This window comes from Taeniopygia guttata, chromosome 3, assembly GCF_048771995.1.
Source record: "Taeniopygia guttata chromosome 3, bTaeGut7.mat, whole genome shotgun sequence".
Lineage (NCBI taxonomy): Eukaryota > Metazoa > Chordata > Aves > Passeriformes > Estrildidae > Taeniopygia > Taeniopygia guttata.
The window spans coordinates 28,326,355-28,340,765 of NC_133027.1; the positions used below are offsets into that span (position 1 = coordinate 28,326,355).

The 14,411-nt window shown below is 35.1% G+C and overlaps 1 protein-coding gene across 1 annotated transcript in view; it reads right to left on the reverse strand.

The window, feature by feature from the left end:
• Positions 1-14,411, reverse strand: part of EYS (eyes shut homolog) — a 765,693-nt gene that overhangs the window by 428,464 nt on the left and 322,818 nt on the right. The window lies entirely within an intron of this gene.

The following is a 14,411-nucleotide window of genomic DNA, read 5'->3' on the forward strand; positions in this document are numbered from 1 at the left end:
ATACCCAGTACAATTAAGAAAGTAGGAATCATGAAGGATCCTAATCTCATGAAGGATCTTTCTCTTTTGTGAATGCTTTTGTGAATATTTGTTAGTGATAACGCAGAAGAGAAATTTTTGACCAAATCTAAATTACATGTGATTTTAAAGAACCTTTCTTCATTAACTAGATAAATATCTTTTTTTTATTCACAATATACATATGATATGGTACTGTAAATTCAAAGAAAACAATTTTCTGTTTTCAACGCTTGCAGAGAAAAATGTCTTCACTAGCTGCAAAAGAAGAGACCCCTATGTACTTTAAAAGTCATACATTCCTGTTACTTTCACTGTAAATAAAATTGAATTTAATTTTATTTTTGCAGCTATTTGGCAAGACAACAGACAATATGAAAGATGAACTATTCCAGCTCTTGTCTACTTTGATCAATATTGATTTCAGGTATTAAACCATTCAAATATATCTTCATAGTTATAATTTGATAAGAGAAATTGTTTTTAAGTAACAAACAGGTCATTTAATGGAGAATCTATTAAGTAGTTCTGTTCTGTAAGGCACAGGTATTGCTTGCCACATGAAAGGCAAATTTGACCCCTAAAAAAACCCAGTCTTTTATTTCAGATTTTTTTGTGTTCTGTGCTATTTAGTTGTTGGATACAATTACCATGTCACATGAAATTAAATGGATATTACAAAGGAGATTTATTTATAATTTTAAAGGCCTGAATATTTTAGCATTAAGGATTCAGAAATTAGGTGTTTGTCTCATGTTAAAAAATGATAGTCATTGCTACCAAAAAGCATTAAGACATTCTTAAAATAACTGACAAAAATCACATTTCAGGACTCATCATTTATGATACTTAAAACATAACATACTTTTGGAAATATGGTTACAAATATTTTTTTATTCTCTGCTTATGCACAACAAACATACCTGGTTTTGCTATACATGGGAGAATGCATTTATTATCAGGAAGCAACATCCACTGAATAACACTGCATGCCCAATCGGTGCTTTACTGACTTTTCTCTTAAGTAGTCAATATATAAAAGCATCAGAATCTTACAAATTAAGCATCTCAAATGTCTCATACTGAACAGAGAACACTGACCCAACAGGTGTTAATTGTTTTACAGCTGCTCTTTTTTCTGTTGACTTCTTTTATGAAGTTGTGAATAAATTACTACTGATGCACTACTACAAATTGGTTTGTAGCACTTGGCTATACTCCATTTTTAACTTAAAAAGCTCATTAAGTGGAGAGCCTTTCACTTTGTATTAGGAGAACACGGTTCAGTTCTGACCTGCTCCGGCTTAATGGACATAACTGAGGTGCAGAGGAGCAAACATTAAACATGTTTCATTCCCCTTTTTTTTTCCCTAATGAGTTTCATAACTGCCTTTGAGTTGTCAAAACTATTCTGTATGACTACAGGGAACACTAGGTCACCGAAACACAGCAGTTATCTACACTGCACAACTAGCCAGTCCTACTCTGGCTTCATGCCAGCTACCAGCTGAGATGAAACAATCAATACTAATGCAAAAGAGACAATTAATAATAGAGCTTTTTGCACTCCTTTCTGGATTATTAAAAAAAAAGTTACTAGAATCCGCATTAAATCTAAAAAAAGAATTACATAGAAGCATCTATCCTGAGGCCCACTTTTAAGAATCAAGACAAAGTTTTGTGTTAATGAGAACTGTTATTTAAATAAAGGTAAGGAGGTTTTAGGACTATTAAAAGCAAATTATAGATTAAGCTATTATAGCTGTTATTCTTGGAAATTAACTGATCAAAAGGCAAAAATCATAAAAAAATTTCAAAATTACTGATTTTTTTTCCACTTAATTAGAAAAATCAAGATCATTTCTAGAATTCTCAGGACAAAAAAAAGGCTGATATATGCTTTTAAGAGTCCATATAAAGATAGTCAATGCTGAATTTCTTTCTATTGTTTTGCCAACATCAATATTTTTCTTTCCAATCACCAAATCCAAACGCACCCATTGATATTAGAACACCAAATCATGACTAAGTCCTATTAACTGCTTAGATTGTGACATGTGCAGAATTCCTCCAACACATAAACCATCTTCCATAACTATTATCTCTTTATGTTCTGTACATCTCTCCATAAATTGAAAAGCTTTCTATAGAAAAACAACCAAAAGGAGAGGGCAATGAAAATACACAAATTGTATTCATGGTTTTATATTTTAACACCTTTATTAACATTAGAGTCTAAAAATTGCAAGCTATAGTCATGAATTGTATCCAGAGTAGTGTTAGTGTAGTAAGCTCCTCTGTCTCCATATGATGAGTTAAGTATTAAATTTGGTTCTTACCTGCTTGAAAACTCTCTTTCTACTTCTCACATTCCAGTGAATTATATAGGTGTCACCTGCCTTATATCGTACATTAAAGGTTTTAATGAATTAAATAACAGGGAAGAGTCTTAAGAATACTTGAATTGTTGTCTTTGGAAAAAAGTTTCTGAGGTTCATCTAGACTCCCCTGCTCAAAATAGGTACAGGTAGAGTTTTCTCAGGTCTGTGTCCAGCCTGGTTTTGAGTATCTCAAAGATGGAGACCTCTCTGGGAAATCTATTCCAGAACCTGACCACCCTCACATTAAAAAAAAATGGAGTATATTTTATCTTCATGTAAAATTTAATGTAGTTTATATCCTGCCCACCACATATTTTCCTGTCACTGGGTACCCCTGAGAAGAGTCTGCCTCCTTTTTTCTTGTTCTCTTTCATCAATTATTTGTACATTTTGGCAGGAGCTTCTCTGGGCCAAAACCATTTTTTCAGCATGCCAGCTGCAGAGTCAGTCTCTCCTGAATCTTAAGAGTTCTAAAGTGGCTATCTTTCAATTAGAGAATATATTGGTGGGTTTATTCCAACTTAGCTCAGCAAGAAGCTCTGGAAAAATGCCAAAACTTAATGCCAAAGCATGTGATGTGACTCTTGGAGATGGTCCTGTGCAGGGGCAGGAGTTGGGCATAATGATCCTCGTTGGTCCCTTCCAACTCAGCATATTCTGTGATAAGCAGTAATGTAGATTTATATTCCAGAGTAGAACAAATTTCAGAAAATGACATTTTTTTTCTTTTAGACCTCTTTCTTTACAGTAGAAAAGTACAAGAAACTGGTCCTTTTAGTCTTCTGTATAAAAAACCATTTTAGTAAATACCAATCAGAGCACTTACCTTTGCCACAAATAAAAGTCGTTTTGCAGACAAAATTGCAATATTTAAGAAGCACCAGAACTGCTTTTTCTAGCGGTACAGTCAAAGCAACAGAAATCCTAAACTGAAACCTCAGCTACAGTGTGCCCATCATTCAACTGCCTCTTTGACAGATTCTTGATGAGAAATGGCAAGACATTCAGTGAAGTTTAGGTCAGCCTGTTAGCCATACAATACATGCAACAACGGGCCGTTCTACAGTAAGGATTTATGTTGTTTAGTGCATTCAATCAAATCAACTAACAGCCTGAGAAACCACAGTACTCAGTGACAAATTTATTCCTTGTAAGCTAGAGGCTGTTGGATCATCTGAAGTAGTGAAATAAGAGCTTGCTTTCAATACATGCACAGCTTGAAATTTAGGGCACCATCACATACCACAAAGCTCCAAGGACATACACTTCCAGTCACTACAAAGGCTTCAAGCACTCATGTTTCTGTCTCTTCTTTTCCTTACAAACATATTTTTTTCTTTCATACTCTGAAAGTTTAAAATGTTCTTTGTTCCACAGACCTCTTTCACCAGCTTCAACCTGAAAAAGCTATCACAAGTTTCTCTCTGAAGTTCTTGTGCTCCTAGTTCTCTACTCTCACATGCCACCCTGAGATTATCTCCTCAGATTTTCACCTATGTCTCTCCTCCTCTCCCCTAAATTAATTTGAGCCTACCTTTACAATCATCACCATAATTAATTCCCTACTTTATTCCTAGAGTTCTCCATTTGCAACCAATCAAATATGATACCAATTAACTAATTAGAGAAAGCATTAACCTGGGCTGCAGTGCTTATGCTCTGATGGAATTAACAATCCTGAGGGGTATAGGACAATATTGGAGTAGGCAGGACCCTGAATTTTAGGAGAGGAAACTTTCAGTTGATTAGCATTTTAGATTAGACTTCAGTATTTGGGTCCATGGGCTCCCCTAGGAAACAGCCTTCAGGGAAAAGGGATCTGAAAAAAAGCTCTTTAAAGATATTTTTTTTCTTTAGAGCACAGTTCTTGATGTAAGAAATCAGGTAAAGAAGGCAGAAGACCAGCATGCCTCAGCAAGAATCTCCTGGGTAAACTGAAGTATTAGAAGGAAATACACAGGCGAGGAATAAGAGACATATATCCTGGGGAGAATATGGGATGTCATCTGGATACGTAGTAGTGGCATTAGGAAAGCTAAAGTCCATTTGGAGCTTAATTTGGCAAGAGATGAAAGAATAAAAAAGAATTTTCAAGTATGTTTGCCACAAAAATAAGGTTAAAGTAAACACACTACTGCAATAAATGAGACAGGAGAACTGGCAACAATCAACAGATAGAAGACTGTGACATTAAACATTTTTATTTGCCTCAGTTTTTACTGTTAATCTCACTTCCCACTTCTCTGAAGCTCATGCCAGGTACTGTGGGACTGAAGTCCTTCGCATCCTAGAAGGTCAGGTTTGAGGAACCTGAATATACCTAAATGCATGGAATTCCATGAGATGCACCCCAGGGGCCTGAGGGGAATTGGTTGATGTAACTCTCTCCAAAGGAATAATCAGTAAGTAACAAAGACCAGTTTGTCCATCACAGAGTAAACATAAATTGCAAAAATTGTACTTCAAAGAAAGTCCACCTGCCTTTATCCACTGTTAGAATAAGGATATGAAGCTAAAATTAGGGAAAAAACCAGTTATCTTTGTCATACATACACATACCATTTTTTAATTTAACTGAGATGTAGATGTAGATATTGGCTTATGGGAAGTATATACTCTACCTACACAAGTTGAATTTGAAGTGTTGGCTAAGAAAACAGATTAAGTACTTGGGGAATGGTACCAGGTAATAATAGATATGCATGGATATTGGCCCCAAACTAGAGAAAAATTACTTGGGATGTATATTGTTGGGAAGAGAGATAAAAAGATTAAGTTCCTGTTACTCTATTATTATTGTCTAAGTGTGTCTTTTGCATGTTTGATGCATACAGAAAAACCTACTTAAGAAGGTTTATGTAGCTTTCATTCTCTTCCAGTTCAATTGTTTCAGACTTTTAATCATTGCTCTTTTTTTTTTTTTTTTTAATTTTAAATATATACTTTCTTTGCTCTCTATACTTCCCTCTCATAATTCTCTGATCATGTTCTTCCCTTTGGTAACAGTAACTAAAATTTATTCCTGATCTTCTGTGTATTCAGGAACATTACACTACAAAAAAAAAAAAACCCTCAAACAAACATATTTTAGAGGAGCAGATATAAAAAGTTATATTTTTTTGTTTTCCGTATATTTCTTCCTTAATTCTCTATTTGAAGCTATGAGTTCACACAATCACAAGGTAACATTCAGCTCAATGAGACAGCAAGCTATATTTCTGCCTCTGCTTTAAGCTCTGTTCCAGCTGAAATGCACACATTTTTGTTTCAGGAGACAGAATTTTACATGCTACGCATGATATTTATACTTTCAACTCCCTTTTTTCTTCATGCTGCTGTTCTCTTTTTTTTCCATTTTCCTGAACCAGAATATAAGATACATCTTGTATCAGGCTGGATGCAATTTTCAGACTACTGGACCCCAGAGATGAAGTACACATTCATTTTCTTTTTGGATCAAACTCTTTCCTTATTATCTCAATAACAGCAATTCATCCTATCTACAAGGCCAGATGAATTTACATTGTTATCTGTTTTAGCTGGTAAACATTAAAATAATTAAAAATTGCTAGTCAAACTGTCTAATTTGAATGAGTGTTTGTGCTTTAAAAGCACAAGTGCTGAATACTTTGAATCCTTTAATTAAGAAAGACAACAAAACAAGTAAAAACTGTAATAAGTAAAACTGACGATTATTGCTGTCATATGGGAGAATCACTTGGGTCATATGGCCCTGAACCAGAAAACAAAACATGGTTTGGTATCAACAGTCTGGTTCATAGACCATTATCATAGGGAAAACCATTGTTGAAGTTCCTTCCTATTAGTCTTGCCTACTTAAATTCCTATTTTAGAAGTAGTAGTGATTAATTTAAAAATACAAAAGAAACCACTCCGGTGTTTGGGTGCATTTTTTACTCTTGCTTTACAGTTTTGGTTATTATCTAAGGTGTTAGAAAAACTGTTTACCATGTACAACTTTTAAAATATAAATTATAATAATATTTAAGAATACTGAATCATCCCTTAAAATTTAGGAACTTTCATCTCCGAAACTTACCATGATGTACAAAAAGGATGTCATAGTAATATGAACATTTTGGAATGCAGTTTAGCAATTTATCACACAGCACAGGGTGAAGAGAAAGAAAAGTGTGTTTAAATTTGTGTTCTGTGTGTCAAGCAATTTTCTGAGTAGCAGCATTAATTTCTTGAATTACAGCAGATCCCCACAGAGAATGTTTATGCATTTTGGCATGTGAAGCTGCTCTTTGAGTAACATCTTCTATTAATTTAACCCACATTAGACTTCCTTCTGTTCCTAACAAAATGCAAAGGGAAAAGGACATAAATGCCTTTTTATCTCACCATCTCTAGTCACTGATACCAAGACTTGCATTCTTTGCCTGTGTATCTTTCATTCCTCAATGGAACAACAATCAGTACAGCAGCAACAAGGTAATTCAAGATTTCACCATACAATCTAGGAGAAAATATGTAATTTGCAGCCTTTTTAACAGGCAGCATCTCTCCAAAGATGTGTCAAGGAGAAAACCCTTAATTTGAAAATCTGAGAATCATTAAATCAATGCTACCATGAAAAGTAAGTAGTAAATGATCTGCCTCCAATATCTTGGTTGCTACTGATTCACTTTGGTAGAGAAAAAAAGTATTATTTCATACTTTCTAGAATCAGAGGGAATCAGTTGTCATGTGGCTTCCAAGAGTTACAGTAAATTAATCTGTTAGACTCAGATTTTGAATAAATCAACTATCAGGATGACTCTGCATCTTTCAAGGATTTTGAATAAAAGATTCCATCTCCCCAGTTGCCTGTTTCCTTGTACTCCACTCTCTTAATTTAATGCCGGTCTTTGATGACAACTGGGTTTATTGCTGCACCTGTGGAAACTGATATCTTCAGCACTATTTCCCCTTGGAAATCTCTTCCCCTACTCAAGATTGCTGTGTAAAGAGCCTAGTTGTTATGGAAAGCAGCTCAATGCCTTTCCTCAGTTTTTATTGCTCTGATATTTTCTGAGAGTTACAGGTTACTCTTATAGCATTTTAGTATTGATTTTGAGACAAGTCCTTTTTGACCTGAGAAATCTGAAAGGAAGAAAAACGCTGCACTGAAACAGTCGAAGCTATCACCTGAATGCAGGTAACAGCCCCTCCAGGAGAAACATTGGTTAAATTTGGGAAGTTAAGCAATGCAGCCGTAGTTCTGTCAATTGACCTCAAAGCTCTTCACCCTATATACAGAGATTACACTGATTGCAGAAAGAAAAAATGAACTCTTTGGGTAGAGTGCTGACAACAGAAAGAACTTTTGCTCAGAGGAGTAAAGATCTTTTCTGGTTTCTTTCTTCCACCACAGGCAATCAAAAAAGGCCAGATAAAGGTGATTACAATTGCAAACTTTATTAGCGATAATTAGCACAGCAACATGAAGGGCTAAATGACATGCTTCAACTTTGAATTTTTATGAAGCACGAACAATACAAATCTAACTGTGAAGATAGATTACCTTGATATTTGGAGAATTTGACATGAGAAAAAATTCAACAAAATGCACACCAATTCAGAAGTCTGTGCAAATGACCTCTGCATGATGATTTGAGTGGATGAGCAAAGAAATGTTTGTCTCCTTCATATTGCAGTTTTTGAACTGTGCAAGTCATTTAAGCAAGATGTCTCTACCAGTTTTGCAGAACTGTTTCCAATATTCTATGGAAAATTTTTCAGTATTGTTGATTGATATTTACCTAAGGCCTACTCAAGTTCCAAGGAAGAGAATCATAGAACAAACATTTATATAGCTCAGTCTGACATCAAAGCACTATCAGATCCAAGCATAGAAGCAAGGGTGTAAGAAAGTATTTATTTGAACAAATTGACTAATGTATTATTTATCTTTTTTTCCCATTTTTCTTTTTATTTATTCCAAACATAGAAGGCATGGAATACTTTATGCCTAGAATCAATTAGATGCCTATAAAAAACTGATAATCAAGGATAGATACAGTATTTATTATGGCAGAATATATTAGATCATCATGGCATCACTTAACCATATAGTATCTATATTTCTATATTTCAAGAGAACTATTGAAACATTTTCAGAACTCAGCAGCAGTTATGCTAACTTCAACATTATAACTCAGATTTTCAAAAGAGCCTATAGAAAATAAAACTTTTGGAAAAGCTAGAGAGTGTCATAATACTGGCAGTCTAGAAAATATTTTGTAAACAGATTAAGAAGCAGAGATGTCTCTGTTTTTGTATTTCTTATTAAAATAAGAGAAAGAAAAGAAAAAAGGATTTGTACAAACTGACCTTCATTAATATGCCAAATTGTAACATTTACCTAGTAATGCAAGAGAATTGTAACCTCAAAAGAAACACAGAGGCAATAACATTTCACCTTTCAAGTCTAAATTGACCAAAAATCACCTAACACAGATCTTGATTAGTTTAGCCAAAGAATATTTATATGAGTAAACCCTTGAAAAAAAATTTCAAGGAGTGTTACAATTTCCAAGAATATAAATAGTAAAAAAGAAAAAAAAAGAAATTTAAAAAAAAACAAGCATCTTCAAACAAGACAGTACTTCTCAAAGTTATAAAAAAACAGACAAGTAAACAAACAAATATATCTGCACTGCTTGAATACTGCAGTCACACATGAGGTAGCTATTTCTCTACTGCAGATCCTGTTAAAAAACCAAATTTGACTTGTCATATCCTGGCAAACAGCGTTTTAAAAAATACCCTTCTCCTTATAAAGATTATTGTTCTGATATAGCTATAAAAGCAAATAACAAAAATTATTTTCAGTTCATCTCCAAGAGTCAGCGTGTCTTTATCTACCTTTGATATCTACTGCAATATAAACAATCCAACTTTCTTCTATGGGTGTCTCACTGAGATATTTCAATAAGGCAAACCTATGAAAATTTTATGACTGTCCCTTCCAGACAGGGAATGAACAAGTCCAAGAGACCTACATATAACAATGCTTATGGTTGCTCATAGAGAGCTGCTATTTTTTTATTTATAGTCCCTTTTCTCCACCTGTGACCTTCAAAGATAAAGGCTCACTTCTATAACTCTGATAGATTTTTTTCCTATATCCAAACTGGCATTTAGTAGAAGAAAATATGATGGTTACTGTTCCTGAATCAGCCTGCTTGCTATTGCTGAAGAGTGAGCACTGGTTTATAGAGGACAATTAACAGTGTACAATCTGTAATTGCAGTCTAAATAAATGCCTATAATGCTTCTATTGATCTAACAGAGCACACACAGTGTAAGTCCCAGACAAATCCAAGAAGACACTTAACTAAAATTTTATTACCTATAGAAACTAGTGGTGGAGAACCAATGTTGATTTTCTAATTGTGTTGTGTATAGTTTACTTATATTAGAACCATTTAATGTATAATTTTTACATGTGTACATATGTTTCATATTATACCATCATATATAACCAATTATTTCTAAGATGCAACTGTTTTATCTGAATAACTAATACTTTTTTTAAATAGTTTTTTTCTAAATATACAGTAATACTCTTCTCCAAAACAAATTTTTCAGTTCCTATCCCATTCTAATTTTTTTAAGATATTGTGACTGTTATGTTCTGAAAAGAACTACTTCAAAAGAAAATGCCTCATAACTGAAGATGAAACCTTGCTATTCTTTTGGCTGTGAAGTAATTTCAGGACAAAATAAACATATGTAACATCGTGACATTAAAACTGACACATTTAATTTACATAAAATTTTGACCTTTGACCAGTTTAGAATTGCTTTAAGAACATAGGAAAAAAGATCAATGCCTATGAAAACAATGAAATTTCTTCCAAGAAGTGATGTACAGATTTTACTAATGACCTCACAAGTCAAAGGAAAAAGTACAGTTTTTGTAGTAATGAGAATGGGATCTACACCCTCTCTTTTTATGTGGAACTGTTTATTACTGATTCTCCATGGTTCAAAAGGATATAATGTCAGCAGCAATGCCCATAATCCTTGAAAAATTTTGTTCCTTTGTGCATGTATTAGACATTGCTGATGCATGAAATATCTAATCTGTAGCTAACAAAGACAGATGGTTTTCCCATTCATTTCTAATGAGCCATTTTTAAAGTGTCAGCAGCATTTTTAGTTTATTTGCTTGTTTAAACTTCCTATTTTATTAAGATTTTCCAAATTAAAAATGTGCATGTTCTTTAAGGGAGCAGTTAAATGAAGGGCAAAAGAACAAGCAGGAATGAGTCTATTATGAATCATGTGGAACAGAAGCATTATAATATTAGGATTAGAAATAATGAGGTAGTGAAATCTGTCTTGAAAACTTTTATCAGACATTCTTTTTGTGCATTGCCTATCTTATTTCTATTTATTCTATTTTTATTTCTCACCATCCCACACATCATCACATCCTATAACATCTCACCCAAGATTACTATGTAGTGGCAGCATTTTTCTTATTGACCGGAACTGTAGCTACAAAAGACAAGACATTGAATTTCAGTTTTAGTGTCATTGCTACATAATGTGATGAGAGCTGAGAGCATGAATTATGTTGAATATGGTCTTTGTGTCTAGCAATTCAGCATGTTTTGTCTATGAGGATGTTATGGATGTTAAGTCTTCCTAAAGTTCAAGAGAAACAGCATGCACAGTCTTCTCATCTGTCAAGCCAGTCATCTCATTGAATGCTATCATCAGGAATGCTTTCCCCTTTGTGAAAACATTCTCCCGAGCACCTTATTTTCCATCATGTGTGTGGAAACGATTTCAGGAGTTACTTGCTCCATCATCTTTCCAGGGACCAGAGTAAGGCTAAAGGCTCCACAGTTGCCCAGATCCTCCTTCTTGCCTTTCTTGAAAGTAGCAGTCACATTCTCCATTCCTAGCCTTCTTTTTTTCTTCCTTTGTCCATCTATTCTCTAACACATTTCTATAACCTTCCAATTCTTAGGAACCTCTCCTTGTCACCAAGATTTTTTAGAGATAATCAAGACTGGCCTCACAAGGACTTGAGCCATTTCCCTCAGGATCAGACTGTCTCCTGCCAGGAGCCTGCAGCAGAGAGTCTCCCAGTGGTTGTCATCACTCATCCTTCCTTCTTATGCTGCCTCATGACTCAGGTTTAGCTGATTTAGAAATTTCACTGGACAGAGCTTCTAGTTTGTCCTCTAGTACCGGGTCACTGAGCCTACTCTGTAGTGGCAGAGCTCAGATAGGAGCCTCATCCTGTTGTCAAGCTTACAGGCTTCTAGCCTTCATTGTAACTAGAGTATCCATTTCCAAAATCTTATGCAAAGGCTCTTCCTGGGTCTGCTTCACTGTGTCTTGGCGTTCAGGTTCTTGTGTTTGTAGGGTCTTGAGGAGTACAATATTGCCCCCATCTCAGCTTCACAGACTGCAGACTGCCTCCTGAAGCTCCTTTACTTGGCAACACAGATCCTCCTCCACAATAAAAGTGCTTCTTCCAGGCATGGACATTATCATCCAATTCTACAGAACTGTATCGGTCTCTAATGGGCTGATCTAGTTACTCTTGTGGATGGTCAGTGACAGTGCCCTGCAGCACCTCACTACCAGAGTATACAGTGTCCTCAGTAGAATTTCTGGCCCCTTCTCTGTTGGCTGTGCTCTGGGCTTGGCAGTTATGTACACTCTTTCTAGCATTTGCTGAAAGCATGCTTGGCTGTCCTTAATGTGGAGTCAGCTGGAAACAAAAAGCTTCAAGTCCCTATAAATCAAGGAAAGTTGGCCACAAAACTTGTGGGACACTGCTACAGCTTGTTAGCAATCACAGCCTTCTGTAGCCATCCCTTCTGGGGAGCACTAGGCACCCTGAAGCTCTTCAGAGTTTCACAGTAGTCCTCTGATGACCCCAGTAGTTCCCAGGAAGCTTAGCATATCATATGCCAGAGCCCATAAACTGCTGTGCAAACGGCTTTGTTTGTTAGCTCTGCTCATGTATTAGCACACTATATGCAATGAAAGTATTTAACTGCCCTACAGCAATGATTAAATATACCGGGTATAACAATGCTACTGTTCAGGAAGAAAAAGTTGATGAACTAATTTTGAAGGGGGGGAGGTATTTTCCAGGTACTTATTGTGTTTTGTTTCAAATGTTAATTGTTTTATTGGGATTTTGAACAAAAATGTTCTTGTTCTTTGAGAAGATTGTTGAATTACGGCTAAAATATGCCCTAAGGAGTGCAGAATGTCAATGACTGTTAGATGCTGCTGAGATAGCACAGCAATATTTTCCTTTTTGCTAAAAGCAATAGAAACCCTAAAGCTCATTTCACTGCAGTATAGCAACAAGCACACTACACATTTTGAGTTGTTAGCAGTATTACCAGAGAAGAACTGTAAAACACTTACTGTCTGTGGAGGAAACACTTGTTTGTGCTTTCACACATTTCTTTAGCTAGCCCATTAGTAAACTCCTGATTGTCCATATGAATCTTTTAAAGGTTATTTTGAGTAAGGAATATGTACATAACCTGGTACTAAGATGAAGAAAAACCCCTACAACTCTGAATGAAAGATAAGTCAGAAGTGCAGCAGAAAAATGTTTTGGGAAGTGTCTCTATAGCAAGAGAGGAAGAGTTGGCCAAAGAACTCTGAAGAAATGACACATAAGAGTTGCTGCTTGCAAAAAAATACTTAAACATTTGGCATCTGGGATCATTGAATACCAAGGTGATACTCATCTATGGGAAAAGATGCTTCTTGTTTTTAGGGGAAAATAATTAAGGAAGAGTATAGCAGTAGTTAAAAGGAATGTGAGTAAAAAGAGAAGGCACACTGAAAACAGCATTGAAATTATAATCATATCGTGACTTCCTTTAGAATTCCATTATAATTTAAAACTCATTCATTTAGAGATGAACATATCTTTAAAATACACTGTGTAAACAGGCATGCTTTTACTTACAGATCTTTCAGATATTTACATATCCTGAACTTAGGAATCACTTGCTTCTACAACTCGGCACAGAGCAATTCTTGCATATTTCTGAGAAAATGCAGTGGCTGATTTTGACTTTGCTTTTCCAAATAAATGCTTTCCAGAAGGGAAAAAAAAAAGCAAAACAGTATGCTGATTTTCTGTAACAGTACTGCAATTTAAGTATGCATGACACTGAATATATCCTAATGACTTAAGACTGGTCTATTTTTTTAAGAGCTTAGCACAAGTTGCACAAATGAAAAACTATTTTATTCTGAAAAGACCTGGCTTTAAAAGTTAAGGAGCAAAGAGAGGAGCAATAGGGAAAGATGCTGTACTTCAAAATGTACTGAGAAAGTAACAACAAGGAGGCAGGATAAGTCTAACTCTAGTTGACAGTATGGTTATCCAAATTGTCAGTAGGCATAAATCATTATCGAAGTAAAGACAATGAAAGATGATCATGGCATGGTTGCTAATTGAGGAAGCATTGCTAAAGAAGACTAGCACAGTTTGAGATGAGTTCTGAAATCATGCAAAATACCCTCTTCTATGAGCACAAAGTATCCTTTCAGCTGGAATCAAAGGGAGGTAGGAAAACCATGGCCTCCTACAGGACAAGATAAGGTATAGAAGAGCTTAAATTGAGAGAATTTAAATACAGACAACTTTTTTTTTTCACACATTAGCAGTAATTTCTTAGAAGTGCTTAGGGAACCTGAGCCTCAAATTTTAAGGTGATGTTGGCAGTTACCAACTTTTGTCCTTGCAGAACTTAGTGGGAAAGAACTTTCAGCATTTTATAATACAGCCAGGTTTATGACATCGATAACTGTGAAGGGGTAAATGGAGGCCTGTGATATAGTTTTGTTGCACAAACAGGATGTAACAAAACATGCAGAAAGGAAAATATCAAGGATAAGAATGAGCAGGAAGGAAAAATGTCTGTCTCCAAATCAAAACAAACAAAAAACCCAAACCAAACCAAAGTAACAAGAGGCCTTGATTGCAAAAATAAAATATCA